General features: G+C 48.3%; 1 long non-coding RNA gene across 1 annotated transcript; it reads right to left on the reverse strand.

Annotated features, from left to right (window-relative positions):
• Window positions 1-323: 323 nt before the first annotated feature.
• Window positions 324-18,896, reverse strand: LOC129052721 (uncharacterized). Its single transcript, XR_008517862.1, has 4 exons — window positions 18,727-18,896; window positions 6,811-6,918; window positions 497-520; window positions 324-382 (listed from the first exon to the last, which is right to left on the reverse strand). It is a non-coding gene; the product is annotated as an uncharacterized LOC129052721 (long non-coding RNA).
• Window positions 18,897-19,336: the final 440 nt, after the last annotated feature.

Here is a 19,336-nt window from a genome sequence, read left to right on the forward strand (position 1 = left end):
ACACTTCATCGATTGATTGCTTACTACTCAGAGAAGCCAGCATCCAGGCCCCATCCAGCAGGGCTGAAGCTCTTTGCACAGCAGCACCTGCTACTGGCTCAAAACTAGGCACCGCCCTGCGCGCGCGTGCGTGCGCGCGCGCGCACACACACACACACACACACACACACACACACACACACACACACACACACACACACACACACACACCTTCCTGGCTGTCCCCCACCTTGTTCCAAGGGCCTGTGAGATGTGTCAGCTGCCCCAAGGGAAGAAGGTGGCTTGTGGGTGAGGGACAAGGGAGGCACAAAGTGGAAACATATCTTGCACCCTGCTCTAGAGAATCATACAGTAACCTGCAGAGAAACTGAGTCACAGAGCCCTGAAAGATATACAGCAAGACATGGTGGTATTCCTGGCCTTGAATCACAGGCTCCTGGCTTCTAGTCTGCACCACACAACCACTGGCTCTGTGTTTCTGAGCATGTCAACTTACTCTTCTGAGCTTTGGAGTTTTTACCTGCAAAATAAGAAATGATGATGTTCCCCAGTGGACTGGTGCAAGCCAGATCAGAATGGGAATGGCCAATGATGATGGATACCTAGCCTAATCATTGACAATAGATCACTCATCACATTTCAGGAATGTGTCATGTTGGTGATCCATGCTTCTTTCACTGTCTTGATTTGGATTTTCCCAAAAGCTGGCCCTCAGATGAATAGCAGTTTACTCAGAATGTGCAGAAAGCCCTTGCTGAAGAGTGAGAAAAGGAGATAAGGAAGAAGCCAGCCACACAGGATGCATTATCTATGGCAGTTACCACCATGGGCAACTAGGGCTCAATTCCACTGGGGAACATTGGGAGATTCTGCAGAATATACATCTCAATGTTATTCCACCTGAGTGGGGAGGGAGCTGGGGTGCTGATACACCAACTCCCATCTGTTAGCAGTTGAGGGCTTCCTGGGAGTGTTAATTCCCAGCCTCTCTCTGCCTACCACTCACAAGGACAAAACAAACTCTGGTGACCAGAAAAACCCTCAGACAAAGAGCATTTGGTGTTGGCCATTGGAATGGGCCAGGTGCACATAGAAACGTTTTGTACTGAGAGCAATGTGGGGGAAGCACTAAAATACATGCCACATCCTCCTCCCTTCTCCACCTGGAGAAACACTTTATCTTCTTCAAGGCTTAGCTCAGAGTATAATTTCCTCTGTGAAACCTTCCGCTAATCTCCCAAGGAGAATGGGAATTTGCTTTCTTGCAGCAACTTTATCTTGTCTCTATCACAAACATTGCTTCCATTCATTTGCTGGACATTCCCTCAAAGGCAGCCGGGTGCCAAGCACTGTATGAATCTCTGATCTCACTGCACTATAACTGTTTTTTTTTAACTTGTCTGTGAGCACTAGATCATGAGTTCTCTGCTGGTGGGACTATGTCAGATTCATTTTTGCATCTCCAGCTCCCAGCACATAGTAAGCACTCCATGTTGGCTGATTTACACTTCAAAGTAAAAGTAATCCAATAATACATGAAAAGCACTTGACTTGGAAGAAGACCTGCCACAATAAAAGTCCTGAAGAAAATTGTAGTTAATGCAGTGTGGATACAAACTGTGTGGGTCCCTCTTGAACATATCACAACCCTAATCTGTTCTGGAAGGCACCCACTTCACCCCAGGCACTCCAAACAACAGAGCTTGAATTCCCTTGGGAGCCCCCAGCACAAGGGCCACCCAAAATTAGACCTGCCCCTGCTGGTGCTTAAAATTAGAAGGAGTTTGCATTCCAAGATGCCAACAGGTGCGAGCAATAGTTCATGGACCAAAATAAATTGGTGACACACTAGGGCTTAAAATTAGATGAACCCTCTTGGTTCAAACTGTTGTCCATGTCGGGTGGTTGTCTTGGGTAAAGGATAGAGAGGAGGATGCTCAAACTACTCAAAGCCTGAACTCAGGGGATGAAAGGAATCCACATGGACTGAAAATGTATCTGGTGCCAGGCCCTGTGCCAGCAGTCTGGATTAAATTATGCAGCTGGATGTGCACACTGGTGCTGGAAAACAGTGCTGTCCTTATTATCATCATACCTTGCCAATGACAAAACAGCTTCATGCCAGGGACTTGTCCAAAGGCACCCAGCTAGCAGGAGGCAGAGCAGGGTTTGAAACTCCACCTCTCATTGGCTGCCCCAGGCTTGTTTCAGGGAGCCAGACTACCCACCACCCCTACTTCCCTAAGTAGCCTTTGTCTGGGTGGATCATGTGTCCTGGCCCTAAACACACTGACTGGACAAAGCAATCGTTGTGTGCCCTAGTGCAAGCTACTCATTGGCCAGGGACTTACAGGTAGAAAGGATGAACTGAACCAATCAGATGTCACCTGGAGGAATGTGCACTAGGCAACTGTCCTAAGAGAAAGGGATGGAGTAGGCTCTACTGAGGAAAGTGAGAGAGGTGGGGCAGCAGCCCAGAGCAACACAGTCACATAATGACTTCAGCAAATACTAAGGAGCAGATGGGCACGTTACATTGTATCCTCAACTCATCCCTGGGAATTTTACCCCCTTTTATAGATGAAAGCAGCTGGGTATTGGTGAGGTCACCAAGCAACCCCACAGAGAGGTGAAGACAAGGTTTCAGATTCCAAAGTCTTCCAGTCTACTGTAGGAACTTAGGGGTGTGTGCATATTCACATGTGTGCACAGGTATGGGAGAGGGCATGTGCGTGTGAGTGGCTGTGTGTGCCCATTGTGTATGTGTGCATGGATATGGGTGTCACACAGGAAGGATGCGAGAATGGGAGATTCAGAGCAGGTTTGGTCCTCAAGGTGGCTGCAATGGGTGCCCCACCCCTCAAGCCACCAGTAACTCTGGGATCCTCTTCACATTTCCCCTGTTTTCCAACAATGGGGCCACATCAGCCCCACCAGGGCTCCACTGGAAATTGTTGTTGATACCTAGACAGAAAGGGCCTTTCACTGTCCAGACCCCTATGGGCTGGTTGCTCTCCCAGGATCAGCACGAGGACTTTCTGTGAGCTCTGGAAAAAAGTAGACTGCACTTAAGAGAAAACTTCCCGAAGGAGTAGCTTTTAAGTCTGCTTCAGTTGAATGCCATTGATCTCTTTCTCTAAAAGACCCTAAACAGTGACAGAGTCCTATTCAGAGGTTCTGATCAAGGCTGGGTAAGGCTCTGCCCCCACCAGCCCTCTGTGTGCTACCGAACACAGGCATCAAGCTTTGGAAGAAGCCACTTCAAGACAAATTCTGGGTCCTCCACCTGGAGCCAGCTCAAACCTCCCTGAACCTATTTCTCCATCAGTAACATGGGGAATATTCCTTCTTCATAGGTTGTTCCAAAGAAGTTAAATCTATAAAGTCACTGATCAGTAATAGTCAGTTTCTTTAAGCATCTCGCATGATGACATAAAATAAAACTGTACTAAGTGTCAGGAACATTGGGTTCCACTTTTTTGCCTAGCCGTTGACATACTCCATGATTTGGGGCAAGCAGCTTGTCCTCTCTGGACCATATTGTTCTCAGTTCTATAATTAAAGTGTTAGCCCTGATTAATTGATTCATTCCTATTATGTACTGAGTCTTGGACTCAACATGGTAGATGTAGATGGGAATATGACAAAGAAGGTCCCTGTGGCATCTGGGAAGGCTTTACCCAGACACCTTAGGAAACTACTATTGGTGACTGACCTTTGGAAGAAGAGGCACCTAAGCTAACTCCTTTTTTTCTTTCTTGGGAGGTTGCAAGAGTAAAGAGCATGTTCAAGGAAAAAAGGAGTCCCTCTCCAGGGTTCTCCTAAGTCTGTTTGTTGATTGGCTCATTGAGTACGTAACCTACATGTGCACACATACATCTGCGTGGGCATGCGTAGACATGCGACCACACACCTACCAGAAGGCAGGGTTCAACAGGCCCAGCAACGGCATGTTGGGGAAAAGGATCAATTCGAGAGAAAACAGGAAGCAACTCCAAGTGTTCAAGCCTCTCTCTGCAACCCCGATCCTTTTCCACACATTATGAAAATGAGATTGGACGGTGGAGGGTGGAGAGGTGCGTAATGCTCCTGCTATTTCCTGACGTCCTTCCCAGTGCCTCAGAGGCCCAGATCGAGTGGAATTATCTCCTCCCCTGGCTGGGAGGGAGCTAGCTTAGAGCCAAAAACACCAAGATATGGGGAAGAAGCCTGAAGAACTATACAAACAAGCTAGGCTCGTGGCTTCAGGCCAAGAGGAACTGAGCCAACAACCCTCCCCTGTCCCAGTCCAAACCCAGATGCTGGCTGGCCCCCCAGCTATTGGCCACAGAGGTGATGGGGGTCCCACTTCAGGATCTGAGCCCTGCTTGAGTAAGATTGACAGGGGGCTGGTGTGTGAATCTGGAGAGAAACAGGGGGCTGGGTGCCTTCCTTTCTCTCTCTCTCTCTCTGTTCCCAGTCTCTGCCTCATCATCTTGTCACCCGTATCTCTTTCTCTTTGCAGTGTCGGCCCAATCTTTTTCTCTGGAACAAGTAAGGTGAAGCTGGCAGGATGTCTGAAAAATCCAACCTGACCAAAAACTTGCTATGAAACCCAAATTAATGTAAGACACCCTGTTCTGTCTATCACACTGATAAAAATGGAAACATCAACAATATTCTTCATTAACAAGGGTAGAGCAAACAGGCTTTCTCAAAAATTATTAGTGGGAGTAAAAACCAGTATTAAATGTGCATTCTCCTGACCAAGCAATGCTACTGGCACAAAGTCAATGTGCACAAAGATGTGTGAGGAAGTGTAAGAATACAATGGTATTGTTTATACACCATTGTTTGTCATAATGAAATTTGGCAATAATGCAAGAATGATCTAAAGGGGACTGGTTAAATAAGTCAAGGTGTCACCATACTATGGAATATTATGCAGATATGTAAAAGAATGAGCTAGGTCTACATGTCAGGCATGGAAAGACAGCCATGAACAAAGAAAGTCACATAAAGGTTTAGCTGGGTGGGGTAGCTTAGGCTATGCTTAATAACAAATATGTCTGAACGCCTCAGTGGCTTACTACAAAAAGGTTCATTTCTTGCTCATACAAAGTCTAATGGAAGCCTGGTGACTCTCCAGGGTAGCTGTGCTCCATGCTGTGACTCAGTGATCCAATCTGAGTCCATCCCACGGCTCTACTATTTCAATACTATCTCGGCATCCTGTTCACTATAAAGGGAAGAGAATGCAGAAAGAACTCACACCTGATCATGCATGCACCACCCTTTGCTGGGAAGTCACATGCCCTCTGCCTAATTACAGGGAGACAGGAAAATTGGGAGGAGTAAGTTGATTTTAAGTGAGCCATAAAAAGGCACATGTAAGAATTATCCCCACTATGCCTATCAACCCATCATCTAGGTTTTAAGCCCCGCGTGCATTAGGTATTTGTCATAATGCTCTCCCTCCCTTTGCCCCCCACCGCCCACAGGCCCTGGTGTGTGATGTTCCTCTCCCAGTGTCCATGTGTTCTCATTGTTCAACTCCCACTTAGGAGTGAGAACATGTGGTGTTCCTGTGTTAGTTTGCTGGGAATGATGGCTTCCAGCTTCATCCATGTCCCTGCAAAGGACATGAACTCATTCTTCTTTATGGCTGCATAGTATTCCATGGTGTATATGTGCCACATTTTCTTTTTTTTTTTTTTTCTTTTTCTTTTATTATTATTATTATTATTATTATTATTATACTTTAGCAAACCACCATGGCACATGTATACCTATGTATCAAACCTGCATGTTCTGTACCTGCATCCCAGAACTTAAAGCAAAATACAAACAAAAATATGAAAAATAAATAAAAGTCACTTTGACAGAAAAAAAAAAAAAAAAAAAAAGAATTATCCCCACTTTACATATGGAAAAATGAAGTCTCAGACAGACCACCACTCGCTGCAGTGAATGTTTTTACCTCCCTAGCATCCATCCACCTCTTCTTCAGCCAAGGGTATCATTACATCTCTTCAGAAAGACCTGTCCTAATCTCACCCACACAGAATATGTGGGTCATAATTGCCTTAGGTTAGTTGCTTCCACAATTCTCTCAGTCATAGTGACTGGTTCTGGGAGGTACTATAGTTCAGTCAGGGCCCATGAAACCAATGGATACTCTCATGGGAGTTCTGTGTAAGCATCTGGATCAATCCATTCCTGAAGCTAATACCAACCACTTTGGCCAATATATTATTACTCCCTTACTCCCCCATCCCCATTTTTTTGTGTTGATTTTTGTTTGGTTTGTTTGTTCCTAAGCCTCTTAGGAACCCTAACCCTAGGGCCTAGGGTTTTTATCAGGACTTAATCCCAGGTCTTCCAGATTCCAATGCCCACTCTTAACCAGCATATACGATACCCTGTCTTAGATGAGGGAGCAGAAGGGACCTTACATATTTTCTGGTCCAAACCCTTTTATTTCACAAATGAGATTGAGACCCGGGGAAGTCAAGTGACTCCCCTGAGGCCACACAGCAAGCCCATCTCAGAGCCTGCATTGCCATCCACAGACCCCTGGTCTTGCCACAAAACCTCCACTCAAATTTACCTGACCTAAGCCCCTTGTGTCTCTGAGGCCCTGGGGATGTCAGCATCATTTCTGATTTAAACAGATGATGACCAAGGCCCACCCTGATACGTTTGGCTGTGAACTACGTTCCAAGCCATCGGTTGCCAATAACAGTTCAAGTGCTGACATTTTAGAATGACTTAGTTTCTTTTTCATTTCATTTAGTGTGGATTCTAATGACATCATCCTCACTCAGTCACCTTCTGATGGGTTTTGTCCAGTGAAGAGAAAGCCAGAGATTTGCAGGTGGCCTTCTGCAGGAATTGCATGTCCAACCACTTGAGGTCTCCAAGTCTCAGTTTCCTTCCCTATAAAATGGAGAAAATGATAGCACACACCTCGCAGGATATTGTCAGAATTAAATGAAATCTCACATGACAGAGCCAAGCACAGAATGCAGTGCAAACAGTATTGTGTAAACTCCAGTTAGCATCTTCCTCAACATCCCCCGAAGGGGCCCAGCAATGTCATGAATTCTCTGGGCCCTAACAAAGTTCTCTCCACTCTAAGCCTCAGTTTCCCCAAGGGCAAAGTGAGACCGAGACACTCTAAGGACCTTCCAGCCCTAACAGCTGGACAGCCAGCTGGAGAACAGCATTGAGCTGATTGCTACAATTCCCTGGATACCTGCAGGGTGCCAGGTCTGTGTCAGGGCCCCTCCCTCCATGAGCTCACCAGCCCTTGTGGGGGTGGATACTTTTCCCCCAATTTGCTGAGGAGGAAATTGAGGCCAAAGAGACCCAGGGAGACTTGGACTGGCTGTCCAGATCCAACATTCCTGGACACTTTCCTAAGCAAGCAAGTTAAGACTTTATTCCAAGTTTCAACAAGCTCTACGGCATGTTTTTTATGTTTCCTTTGAAGGAGAGGCCACAGCTGACGGATGGGGAAACCCAAGTCCAGAGTGTTTGATGGACTTGACCAAAGCCACCCAGCCATAGGCAAGAGGTGCAGAGTTGGAGCCCCGGGCATGTGATTCCCAACAAATTATTCTTTCCACCAGACCACATGATTCTTTTGGATTGAGCCCTTCTCTGCTCTTCCCAAACAGAAGACATCAAGTTGTTTTCAGAGGCAAGGAAAACTTTGCTCCATATTTTTGAGATCAGGAGGTGGGAAGAACTTGAGTCTGAACTCTCTTCTTATAGTTTCTTAAACTTAGGTAACTACTACTGGTGACTGACCTTTGGAATCGCTCAAACTGGCCCCAGGATGATTCCTGGGGAAGAAATGTGAGTGCGACAGACCCAAAGAGGCCAAAGTTTGGAAAAGAATAGATCTAGTGTCTGCCTCTCAATTATAGCTGTGTGGCCTTGGGCAAGTTACCTTACCTCTCTGAACCTCAGTCTTTTCATGTGTACTATGGAGATAATAACAGTTGGCTGTGACATTACTAGGTGGCTAGAAAAAAGTAAAATTGGTCTACACAAACTGATAAGGATTATTAAATCTGTGATGAGTTATTAAGTGGAAAAATAATATTGCAGGACACTGTGGTGTGATCATGTTTGTGGATGTACCTTCCTCTCCCTCATCCTCCACTCTTGTGGCAGACAGCAGTAATGGCCCCAATTCTCCAGCATTCACCCCAGCAACCATGCCCTTGGCCATGTGACCTACAGCGCCCTTCCACTCTGACCTTAGAATGTCCTCTCACATGGTTCAACCATATGACTTGCTTTGGCCAATGAGATGTTAACAAACATGATGCTTGTGTATTTCACTTGCACTTTCCTGCTCTTCCATGATTGCCATGAGAACATGACCTGGGCAGCCTTTTGGAAGATGATTGACAAGGGGGCTCAGATGAGTTGTCCCCAGCTGAGGCCATCCTAGATCAACCAACAGCCAGGCCAACCCCTGGAAATGTGAGCCAGCCCAGCCAAGAGCAGAACCATCCAACCAAACCCAGTCTAAATCATCCACCTGCTGACTCGTAAGTGAAATAAATGCCCGTGAATTGACACCACCATGACATTTTGGGGTGGTTTGTTAACAAGGCATCATTGTGTCAACAGGTGACTGATACACCCCTCACCCCATCCTGTTAATTCCACCTTCCAAGTATGTCTGAACCTTTTTGTTTACCTCCTCTCCTTCTCCGCTCTCCTCTCCTTTCCCACCACCACTGTATTTCCCACCACCAGTCATCAACCTTACAGAAACATTTGGGGCATATGATCTTTTGTGTTTCTAAGTATGTGAAGTGGAAATACTCAAAGGTAAAATTCAAAATGCTCTACCATCAGTTTAAGTGGACACCAAGAAGTCAACAGACAGCCAAGTATGGTAGTCCAAGAATTCCAATGTCAGCCCAACATAGCTGTCATGGGGATTAAATAAACACAAGTTCTACCCACTAGGAGGAAGTGGCAACTAAATAAAGAGCTGGAAGGGACTTTGAAATTAGAGTCCAGTCTCCTCATTTTAGATCCAAGGAAACTGAGGCACAGAGAGAAAAAGCAACCTGTCCAGAGTCACACAGTGACCAGGAACCTGTAGGGGAAGGAAGAAGGCCAGTATCATGAGGCAGTGTTCTCCTGGTTCTTATCGCTGGTGTATTCTAGCACCCACCACGTGGTTTGGCTCACATTTGTTGATAAATGAACCAAGGATCTAGACACTTCCTAACTCTTGCCACATCCCTCTCCAAACCCTTTCCCACACACACTTGCCTCCAACCTGAACAAGGGGGATGGTTCTCCCACAGCCAGCAGAAAAGAGGTCTGGAGTCACCCTTCTGTGTATTCACTTGATCAATAAATCTGGGCTCCACATGTACCTCAAGCAGAGCTGCTAAGAAGCCCCAGCAACACCAGGAAGAATCCACGATGGGGGGTGGGGGTTGCTGTAGGAGCTACAAGCCATTCAGACCATCCCAGGCTTGTGCCTTGGCTCAACCAAATGGCTGCGTCTTACTGTGCCTCTCTTTGCCCATCTGTGAAATGGGTATAACAGGCCCAATCACACAAGATGCAAATGATAAATATTAGCCCTTCTTGTTGCAGCACCAGGGCCTTGGTCACCTTCTTTCATTTTGTTAATTTTGTTTTCATTTTGCTAATTTTTTTAAATGTGGATATAAACCAAAAAAAAATGGCCTTTGAGGGATCCCCTCAAGGAAGGTATCTAAAAGGAGACCCTAAGAACCACCTTTCCCCGAGGGTGTTTACAGGTTGGGGGACCCCTTCCTCCTGCCTAACCTTAACAGCCACTGTGAAATACATTTTTTCCGCTCAAATATTCACTGTGCAGGATGAACTCTGGCCAGATGTGGACAAAAGTAACTCAGGGGTGGTGGCTCAGCCCCAACAAAAGGAAAATGGAGCCAAGGCCTGATGCCTCTGGGTTTTCAGCTGGTGGCCACATGGTCCCCAGGCCACACAGCAGAGTGGAGAAGAAGGTGGATTTGAAACCAGCCCCCATGCCCAGCCCACAGCAGGGATTCCAGGAGCCAAAGGTGCTGAGGTTTGAATTCCAGTTCAGCCACCTACTGTCTGACTACAAGCAAGTCCCTGTTCCTATCTGAGCCTCAGTTTCTCTGTCCTGTTGGGGATATGGCAGCTGGCTGGGTCCTGGTGGAGGATAAGAGAGAAAATGACCTGAGTCTGAGCATAGGAGTCTATTGAGGTGCGCATGTGTGTGTGCACATGCACGTGTGTGGATGTGTGTGTGAGCATGCACACCCCTTGCAGAGTGTCCAGTAGGTGTGACTATCTGAGCAAGTGTAACAGCCGGGGCTGGAACCAAGGGGAGGCCTGCAAGGTGCCCGGGACGCATGCTTTATGGAGGCATCCAGTCCCAGTCCTGGTGGGGGTTCTTGTTTCCATCACTCCAACATCCCCTGGATGAACCAGGTAGAAAAAATGAGCCATAAGCTCCCCAGTCTGGCTACCACCTCCTAAGCCCCCTCCCTCCCTAGCCAGCCTCCAGCAGCCTTCCAGGCAAGAAGGAGTTAACTGGATGCCCTTCCAAAGCAAATAGGGCCCAGAGTACAGCCAGCCCAGAACTCAAAACACATGAGAAGGAGGAAAGCCCTTCCCCCATTTTCTCCCCCATCCCCTCTCCCACTCCAGGGCTACTTTTGTGCAGTTCCTCCCACACACCCTGCCCTTTTTCCCTCCTGCCCCTTGCTACCACTAGCAAGTCCCACGGATTTTACCTACTCCCTCCCTCCTCATCTCCGTCTCGTGTCCCCAGTCTGCTCCTGCCTAGGATACAAGCAATCGGGCTACCAGCTGACCTGTACTCTGTTGCTCCCTGGCCTTCCCCAGTCCTAGACCCCCAGCCTGTGCAGGGGAGCCCTGCCTAGAGACCCTCCTCTGTCACACACTGTTATGGGAGCACGGAGCCCTGTCAATACCTCTGCTACCTCCATTGCCTCTGAAGGTGAAGACGCACGTGAAATGCACACAATGAACCACCCACTTACTCTTAGGCGGAGAAGGACCCTTCCCTGCGGAGATCTGTGGCAGAGACAAGGCTGACAGCAGCAATATCTGGGCCTGCGTCCTCTGTATGGGTGACACATAGCCCCTATCTGGGGCTGCAGTCCTCCTGGAAAATGAAGTTGCAGCTGCCAGGCCTTCTCAGGGCAACCGTAAGGATGGAAGGAGACCAAGGGTGTGAACGCTTCACACACTGCATGGGCAGCCCACATCACAGTGTTGATTCTCAGCATCACGGTGCCTCTACTGACCAGCTTTCTCACTCCAGTGAGATGTACTAAGAAGTAGAGGGGCATATGGCTCTTAGAATTCCTGCCCCTCTGAAACAAGGGCAGATTGGCACTGATGGTTGAGTGTTTTTGGTGTTTTTTTGTTGTTTGTTTTTTGAGACAAAGTCTTGTTCTGTCGCCCAGGCTGGAGTCCAGTGGTGTAATCTCAGCTCACTGCAACCTCCGCCTCCCGGGTTCAAGTGATTCTTGTGCCTCAGCCTCCCGAGTAGCTGGGACCACAGGCATGCAGCACCACGCCCGGCTAATTTTTGTATTTTTAGTAGAGACAGGGTTTCGCCATGTTGGCCAGGCTGGTCTTGAACTCCTGACCTCAGGTGATCCACCTGCCTCAGCCTCCCAAAGTGCTAGGATTAGAGGGGTGAGCCACCATGCCTGGCCTACGTTTTTAGTAAGAATAAGAATATGAATATTTTATTGATCCCTGCACTTGTACCTTGTGCTATGCCCATTCTATAAATTATTTCATTTAATCTACATGCCAGTCCTGAAAGGTGGGTATTACTGGCTCCATTTTACAGACGAGGAAATTGAGGTGTCTGGTGGTATTTATCTTCCAAGAAGAGAAAGGTTTACATTCTCTCTACCAAACTTATCAGTTAACAGTTGCCCAAAAAGAAAAAAAAAAAATCATTTTTAAGAGGCAGAGAATCTTCTAGTCTACACTGGGGACCAGGGAAGGGGTGACCCGGGGGTGCCCAGAACAGCCCACCCACCCAGGTAACCCAGGAGCCAAAGTCATTTATTTCCTTATTCATAAAAGTGTTTTTAAAATGATTTGTGCAGCTGGGCATGGTGGCTCACACCTGTAATCTGAGCACTTTGGGAGGCCAAGGCAGGAGGACTGTTTGAGACCAGGAGTTCAAGACCAGCCTGGGCAACATAACAAGACCCTGTCTCTATAAAAAGTGGAAAAAATGATATGTGTTTGCAATGCTTTATATACATCATGCGCAAGGCAGTGTGTCACCCTCGAAGCCACCTGCAAGAAAGATCCGACCTGCCCATTTCACAGATGAGGAAGCTGAGACCCAGAGCAGGGAAAAGACTTGCTTGGGGTCACAGCCAGTTAATCAGATCCAGGCGGGGCCCTCAGTTTCCTGACTCCCAGGCTGGGATTCTAGGGTTCAGTATAGTCTGTCTGGGTCTGCAACAATGGATCACATCCTCAGCACCCCCTGGGAGGGTTATTTCTGTTTTTGTTTTTGTTTTTGTTTTTGTTTTTTTGAGACAGGGTCTCGCTGTCACCCAGGCTGGAGTGCAGTGGCATGATATCAGCTCACCGCAACCTCTGCTTCCTGGGCTCAAGTGATCCTCCTGCCTCAGCCTCTCAAGTAGCTGAGACTATTGTCTCGTCCCACCATGCTGGGCTAATTTTTTGAATTTTTGGAGAGTCAGGGTTTCACCATGTTGCCCAGACTGGTCTCGAATTCCTGGGCTCAAGCATCTGCCCACTGCAGCCTCCAAAAGTGCTGGGATTACAGGCATGAGCCACCATGCCCAGCCATCCCTGGGAGGATTTCTTATGACACAGATGACTGCTGGACCCCAGGCTCAGAGTTTCTGATTCAGAAGGTGTAGGTGGACCCAATAATCTGTATTTCTAACAAATTCTCAGGCGATGTTGATGCTGCTGATCCAGAGCCTCCACTGTGAGAATCAGTGATTATCATGAGGGACCTGTCAGGCATTTTCAAGCTATTTAAAAAAATTTTTTTAAGATATTTCAGGTAGGGCTGGCAGCACCTCAAATGTCATTCCATGCAATCACCTGAGTCCTCCCATTCTTCAGCTGGGAAAACTGAGGTCCCGAGATAGAATGTGCAAGAACCAGACATTGCCAAGGCTATGCGGGGACCCTGGGGCAGAACAGGCTGCATAATCTGCCAGGCCACATGCAAAACCAAAATGCAGGGCTCCTCATTTTCAAATGTGTTAAGAATTTTGGCCAAGCGTGGTGGCTCATGCCTATAATCCCAGCACTTTGGGAGGCCGAGGCGGGTGGGTCACGAGGTCAGTAAATTGAGGCCAGTGTGGCCAACATGGTGAAACCTCGTCTCTACTGAAAATACAAACATTAGCTGAGCGTGGTGGCAGGTGCCTGTAAGTCCCAGCTACTCGGGAGGCTAAGGCACGAGAATTGCTTGAACCTGGGAAGTGGAGGTTGTAGTGAGCCGAGATCGTTCCACTGCACTCCAGCCTGGGCAACAGAGCGAGACTCTGTCTCAAAAAAAAAAAAAAAAAAAAAGAATTTTAAGATGGTAACAATAGAGCATTCAACAAACATGGCGCCCTTCTCAGCTCAAAGCCCTGTTCAATTGCAGAGGTCCCAAGGCCGTGAAGCCAGCCCTGCCCCCAGGTCTCCTGGCTGCATCCTATACTGAGGCCACAGTTGATAGTCTGCAGCCACAGTGGGGTCACATGGGTGAACCCCAGCTCCCCAGATGAAGCTGCCTTCCTGGGGAGCAGCCTGAGCCATTTATCCTCCAGGTGAGAAGACCAACAAGGCCACCTGCACTGAATTTCAATTTGTTTTCTTTAAGTAGAACGGCACCTCGGGAAGCTGGTTTCGGCAGAAATACAACCCCCGAAGAATCTGACCTGCCTCAGCCCGGCTCTCATGGGCCCCCACCAAGCCCCTTCATCCTCACCCTCTCACCTCAGCCTGCGTCCTATTCTTTTTTTTTTTTTTTGGAGACAGAGTCTCACTCTGTCCCCCAGGCTGGAGTGTGCAGTGCCATGATCTTGGCTCACTGCAACCTCTGCCTCCTAGGCTCAAGCAATTCTCCCACCTCAGCCTCCCAAGTAGCTGGGACTACAGGCGCACAACACCACGCCTGGCTACTTTTTGTATTTTTAGTAGAGACAGGTTTCACCATGTTGGCCGGGCTGGTCTCGAATTCCTGACCTCAGGTGATCTGCCCACCTCGGCCTCCCAAAGTGCTGGGATTACAGGCATGAGTCACAGTGCCCGAACCTGCATCCTATTCTTAAGCATTTTAGGAAGGTTTGTAAAGATGAAGCAGGAACCAGCTGGGCAAGAAGAGGAAGGAGAACACGATTTTTTAAGCTGCAAACCGGGGAGGTATACCACTGAAGAGTCGCTGAAAACGGGGACAAGCTTTATGGAATAAGTGGAGGATGGAGTGATGCTTACAGCAAAACCTCCTCGCCCTACACAAAGCAAGCCCCATGGGGACTCTTCCCAGGAGTGGAGACCCTCCCTATTGCCTCCCTGGGACCCCACTGATCTCCAGGTGCCACCAGATTCCTCTTTCCACATGGAGACACCTTGGTGGCCAGACTCTGGCGACACAGAGAACAACATGCCAGGTCGTGGGGCTGGAACCCCTGAGTGAGACCAGTGAGAAAGATTTCTAGGGGAAGGTGAGTGGAGTTCCCTCCTTGTCTCCAGTGACTTCAAAGGGAGAGGAAGAAAACCAACTGCCAACAAGACGCCTTGGAGACCTCCATTTAGGTCACTGGGCAATGTGTGCGTGTGTCTGGTGTGTCTGATGTGTGTGTCTGAGAGAGAGAGAGAGAGAGACAACAGTCTGTTGACAATGGTTTATCTGGAGAAGGAGGTGGGAGAGAGGCTGACCTTTGATTTTTGTTTTGTTAGAGACAGGGTCTCACTGTGTTGCCCAGGCTGGAGTGCGGTGGCATAATCATAGCTCACTGCAGCCTCAACCTCTCCAGCTCCAGGCGATCCTCCCACCTTAGCCTCCTGAGTAGCTGGGACTACAGGCACATGCTACCGTGCCTGGCTAACTTTTTTTTATTTTTTGTAGAGACAGGGTCTCACTATGTTGCCCAGGCTGGTCTCAAACTCCTGGCCTCAAGTGATCCTCCTGCCTTAGCCTCTCAAAGCACTGGGATTACAGGCATGAGCCATCATGTCCAGCCAAAAAACTTTTTTAAACATGAAAGCAATGTTTGGTGCACCAGTCAGGAAGCCTGCTTAGCGGTACCTGCTGAAGCCAGACATGCCCCTGCCATGGGAGCCAGCAACCCTGCTCCTAGGCAAACACCCAGCATAAAGTGTGTGTGGGCACCAGAGACCCACAGGAGGATGTTAGCAGGACCACTCTTCCTACTAGCCCTAAACCAGACACTACCCAGGTGCTTATCAATAGGCAAATGAATGTACGGACTATGGAAGATTCACAGAAGGCAAAACTCCTTGGCAAGGAAAAAGAACGAACTGTTGATACCCACAGCTATGTGGACGAATCTTGCGGATATAGTGTGAGCAAAAGAAGCTGGACATGAAAGAACTCGCACTCCTTGACTCCAGGGGAAATTCAAAAACTGGCACTGTTAGAAGTCCGGCTAGAGATTCCATCTGGTGGGCAGGGGGTGGGGGTGCCAAAAACAAGACAAGGAGAACAGTTATCATAGATGGCATATTTTTGAGTGTCCCCTGAGAGCCAAGCAGCATCTTAAGCACTCAATGTGCAATGCATCCTCATCCATTTATATACCCATTTCACAGATGAAGAAACAGAGGCTCGGAAAAGTGAAGTTCTTTTCTAGAGATCCAGCAAAGAGCTAAGTGACAGAGGTTGTGGTTTGGATGCAGTTCTGCTTGGTTCCAGGGTCTGTGTTCCAAAGTACGTGGGGACTTCCAAAGTATGTAGGGACTTCATCAAAGACTTATGACAGCCTCAAAATGGGACTTGGACCCCGGACCCTCCCAAAACCAAAGTCCCCCACGCTGTTAACGCCTACCCCTCTAAGTTAAGGTGTGGAAAATTCTTAGCACACAGCAAGAGTTCACCTATGCTGGTTATGATAATCAATAATAATACTAGGGGGCCTCGTCTAGCAATAAGTGTAGGAAGAGGGAGAGCACAGCCTCCCTAGGGGAGCACACTTGTGACCCCCATGGTAAACCCAGCAGTGCAGGGGGACGGGGCAGAGGCCCATTGCTCAGGAGGCTGCAAGCCAAGGAGGAATTTCCTACACCCAAGTCCTGACTCCTAGGGCCTGCTGTCCTAGAGCCCCCAGGCCCTGGTCCTTCGGAGATTTTATTGATCAACTGGAGCAAACTGCGTGGTCCACGCCAGGGCTGGCCTGCATGGAAGGGGCCAGAGCATGTGCTTAGACAACCCTGGATGGAGCAGCTGGGGAACCAGGGATGTAGGTTCTGAGCTATGCCTCTGTGAAATGTGCATTAAAAATACATCTGTATCGATCAGAGGCCTGAGGTCAGGCTCCAAGGACAATGTGTATTCCCTGCATGATAGGCTGTCCCTTGCAATTTCAGAAATGAAAATTGAGAATGCCTTAATTACCTCTCTTGGGGCAGACAGGAGCGAGCTGCCCCGTGTCCCCTTCCAAGGCTGGCTTCTCACACTGGCTGAGGCCATCCCAGGCTGGCAGAGATAGAAACTGCCTCAATTTCATCTACTCCAATACCTCCATCCTACAGATGGGGACACTGAGGCCCAGAAGGGGAAACGGGTTCACCCAAGGTCAAAGAGTGAGAGGTGGACGCAAAACAAGAATTCAAACCCAGGGTTCTGGACTCCCAGGCAAGATTCTCGCTCAACACCGCGTCTCTTGACTAAAGTACTCATTCTCCAAATGAGATCTTTGAACCACTCGTTCATTTCACAAATATTTATTGAGTACTTACTATAGACCAGGCTTTAGGTTAGAAATTAGGAAAACCACAGAAAGCAATCCCAGGCATGTCTCTACCCTTGGGGAGGTTACCATCTAAGGTGGTGGAGTTCCCAGACCTGCTGGCCACTCTTGTAAACTCATTCCCAGTCACCCTGGCATTTAATAAAATTTACGGGGCTCTTATTGATGCCAGGCACAGTGTCAAGACTGGGGAATGCAAAGAGGAAGCAGGCATAGTTTAAGGTCCCAGAAAATCCAGTAGTTTGGATAGTGCACCTACACAATCACAAATTGAAGGAAATTCGTGATGGAAGGTAAAATAGACAGGGAGCCACAGAACCCAGGAAGGTTAACAAGGGCTTCTCGGAAAATGTGGCCTTTGGTGTGGATGCTGAGACTATGAAGATTTTAGGGCTGGGCACTATGGCTCATGCCTGTAATCCCAGCACTTTGGGAGGCCAAGGTGGGCGGATCACTTGAGGTCAATGTTGAAGATCAGCCTGGCCAACATGGCGAAACCCCTTCTCTACTAAAAGTACAAAAATTCAGCTGGGTGTTGTAGTGCATGCCTGTAATCCCAGCTACTTGGGAGGCTGAGGCAGGAGAATCACTTGAACCCAGGAGGCAGAGGTTGCAGTGAGCCAAGATTGTATCACTGCACTCCAGCCTGGGCTACACAGAGTGAGACTCTGTTTCAAAAAAATAAATAAATAAAGATTTTGGAAGGGAGGCGATAGAGGGATAGGGCATTCCAAGTGGGAGAAATGGTTATGAGCGAAGGAAGGTGCAGAGGTGAGACCATGAACATTCTGTTCAGGAAATAGCAAATAGACTCACTAGTTGGCACAATGGATAGAAGCCAGAATAGTAGCTTAGGGTTATATCATAGAAGGAGGTCAAAGTCAAACAAGGAGGTTATTCTTTAATCTGTAATGTAAGGGGAGAATGGTTGGAAATTTAGGTTCCTCCTTTCTACCCGAGACCTGTTAACCCAGTATGCCTAGGACCAGTCTGGCCATTCCTCAAAAAGTGCAATATAGAGTTACCACATGACCCAGCAATTTCACTTCAGGTATTTATCCAAGAGAAGTGAAAACACTTGTCCACACAAAAACTTGCCCACGAGTGCTCACAGCAGCAGTCTTCATTCTAGCCAAAAAGTGAAAACACCCCAAATGTCCATCAACAGAGGAGTGGATAAACAAAATGTGGTCTATGTGTGCAATGGAATATTATTCAGCCATGTAAAGGAATGAAGTTCTGATCCGTGCTACAACATGGATGTTTCAAGGATGAACCTTGAAAACACGGTGCTAAGAGAAAGAAGCCCATCTCAGAAGACCCATTGTATGATGCATTTATAGGGAGTGTCTAAACAGGTAAATCTATAGAGACAGAGACTAAATTAGCAATAGCTGGGGATGGACTGGGGTGGGGGTTGGTAGTGATGGCTAAGGGTTTAAATAGGGTGGTCCAGGGAGGTCTCCAGGGGAAGGTAATATTGAAGCCAAGACACGCAGCAGGTGGGGCTCTGGCCTTTTGCTTTCCAGAGAAATGACTCAAACTCATGGCCAGCGGGCAGAAGGCAATGAGTGGAAGCTACTGATTTATTGATCCTGTCGTGTCTGGGTTTTCCTCCATACTCTTCTCACCAACAGCAGGAGGAGACAGACAGAAATGCTCACCTCTTATAAAGAGGAACCTGAGGCCCAAAGAGGATTGCCTTGTCTACTGTCACACAGCAACTTACCAGTCCATGTGGGGCTTAGGCGTAGGGGTCTTCCCGCTCCATTCCAGCTGGTGAGGCAGGCAGGGGCAACCTGCAACACCCCCCAAATCTCAGCACACAGTGAAGGGAAAATGCTCCCCGCCCCGCCCCCCACCACCACAGCCACCTGCCTCAGGTGTGTCTTCAGGAGTGTCGAGGGAAAACACCCCTGGGGCAGCTCTGCAGACCAGCAGCCCCCACCCCGCCCCACACACATGCACAAGACCAGCCCATGATCTCACAGAGGCTCTTGCCAAAGCAACTGAAATTGTTCAGGGCTTGGAGAGCGCCTGCTGGCGAGGCTATGGGTGGGAGGACCTGGTTGGGGCCGGGGGGTGGATACTGGGGAAGGGGATGGGGAGCAACAAAGCCTTCCTCCTTAGAGACAGTTTGTTCTCTCAACAGCTGTTAGAAATTTGAGGTTTTTCATGCTCCAGGCTCAGAAAGGAAAGCAAGGAGACAGCTCTAGGGACACATCGCTTGCCAATGCCTGTGTCCTGGGAAGGAGGATGTGCACCTACCAATCACCTACTTTGTGCAACCACCGTTGGCCATACACCCGCCTCACCAGCCCTGTGGGCAAGCAGCAGGC

The sequence above is a fragment of the Pongo abelii genome, chromosome 23 (genome assembly GCF_028885655.2).
Source record: "Pongo abelii isolate AG06213 chromosome 23, NHGRI_mPonAbe1-v2.0_pri, whole genome shotgun sequence".
NCBI lineage: Eukaryota > Metazoa > Chordata > Mammalia > Primates > Hominidae > Pongo > Pongo abelii.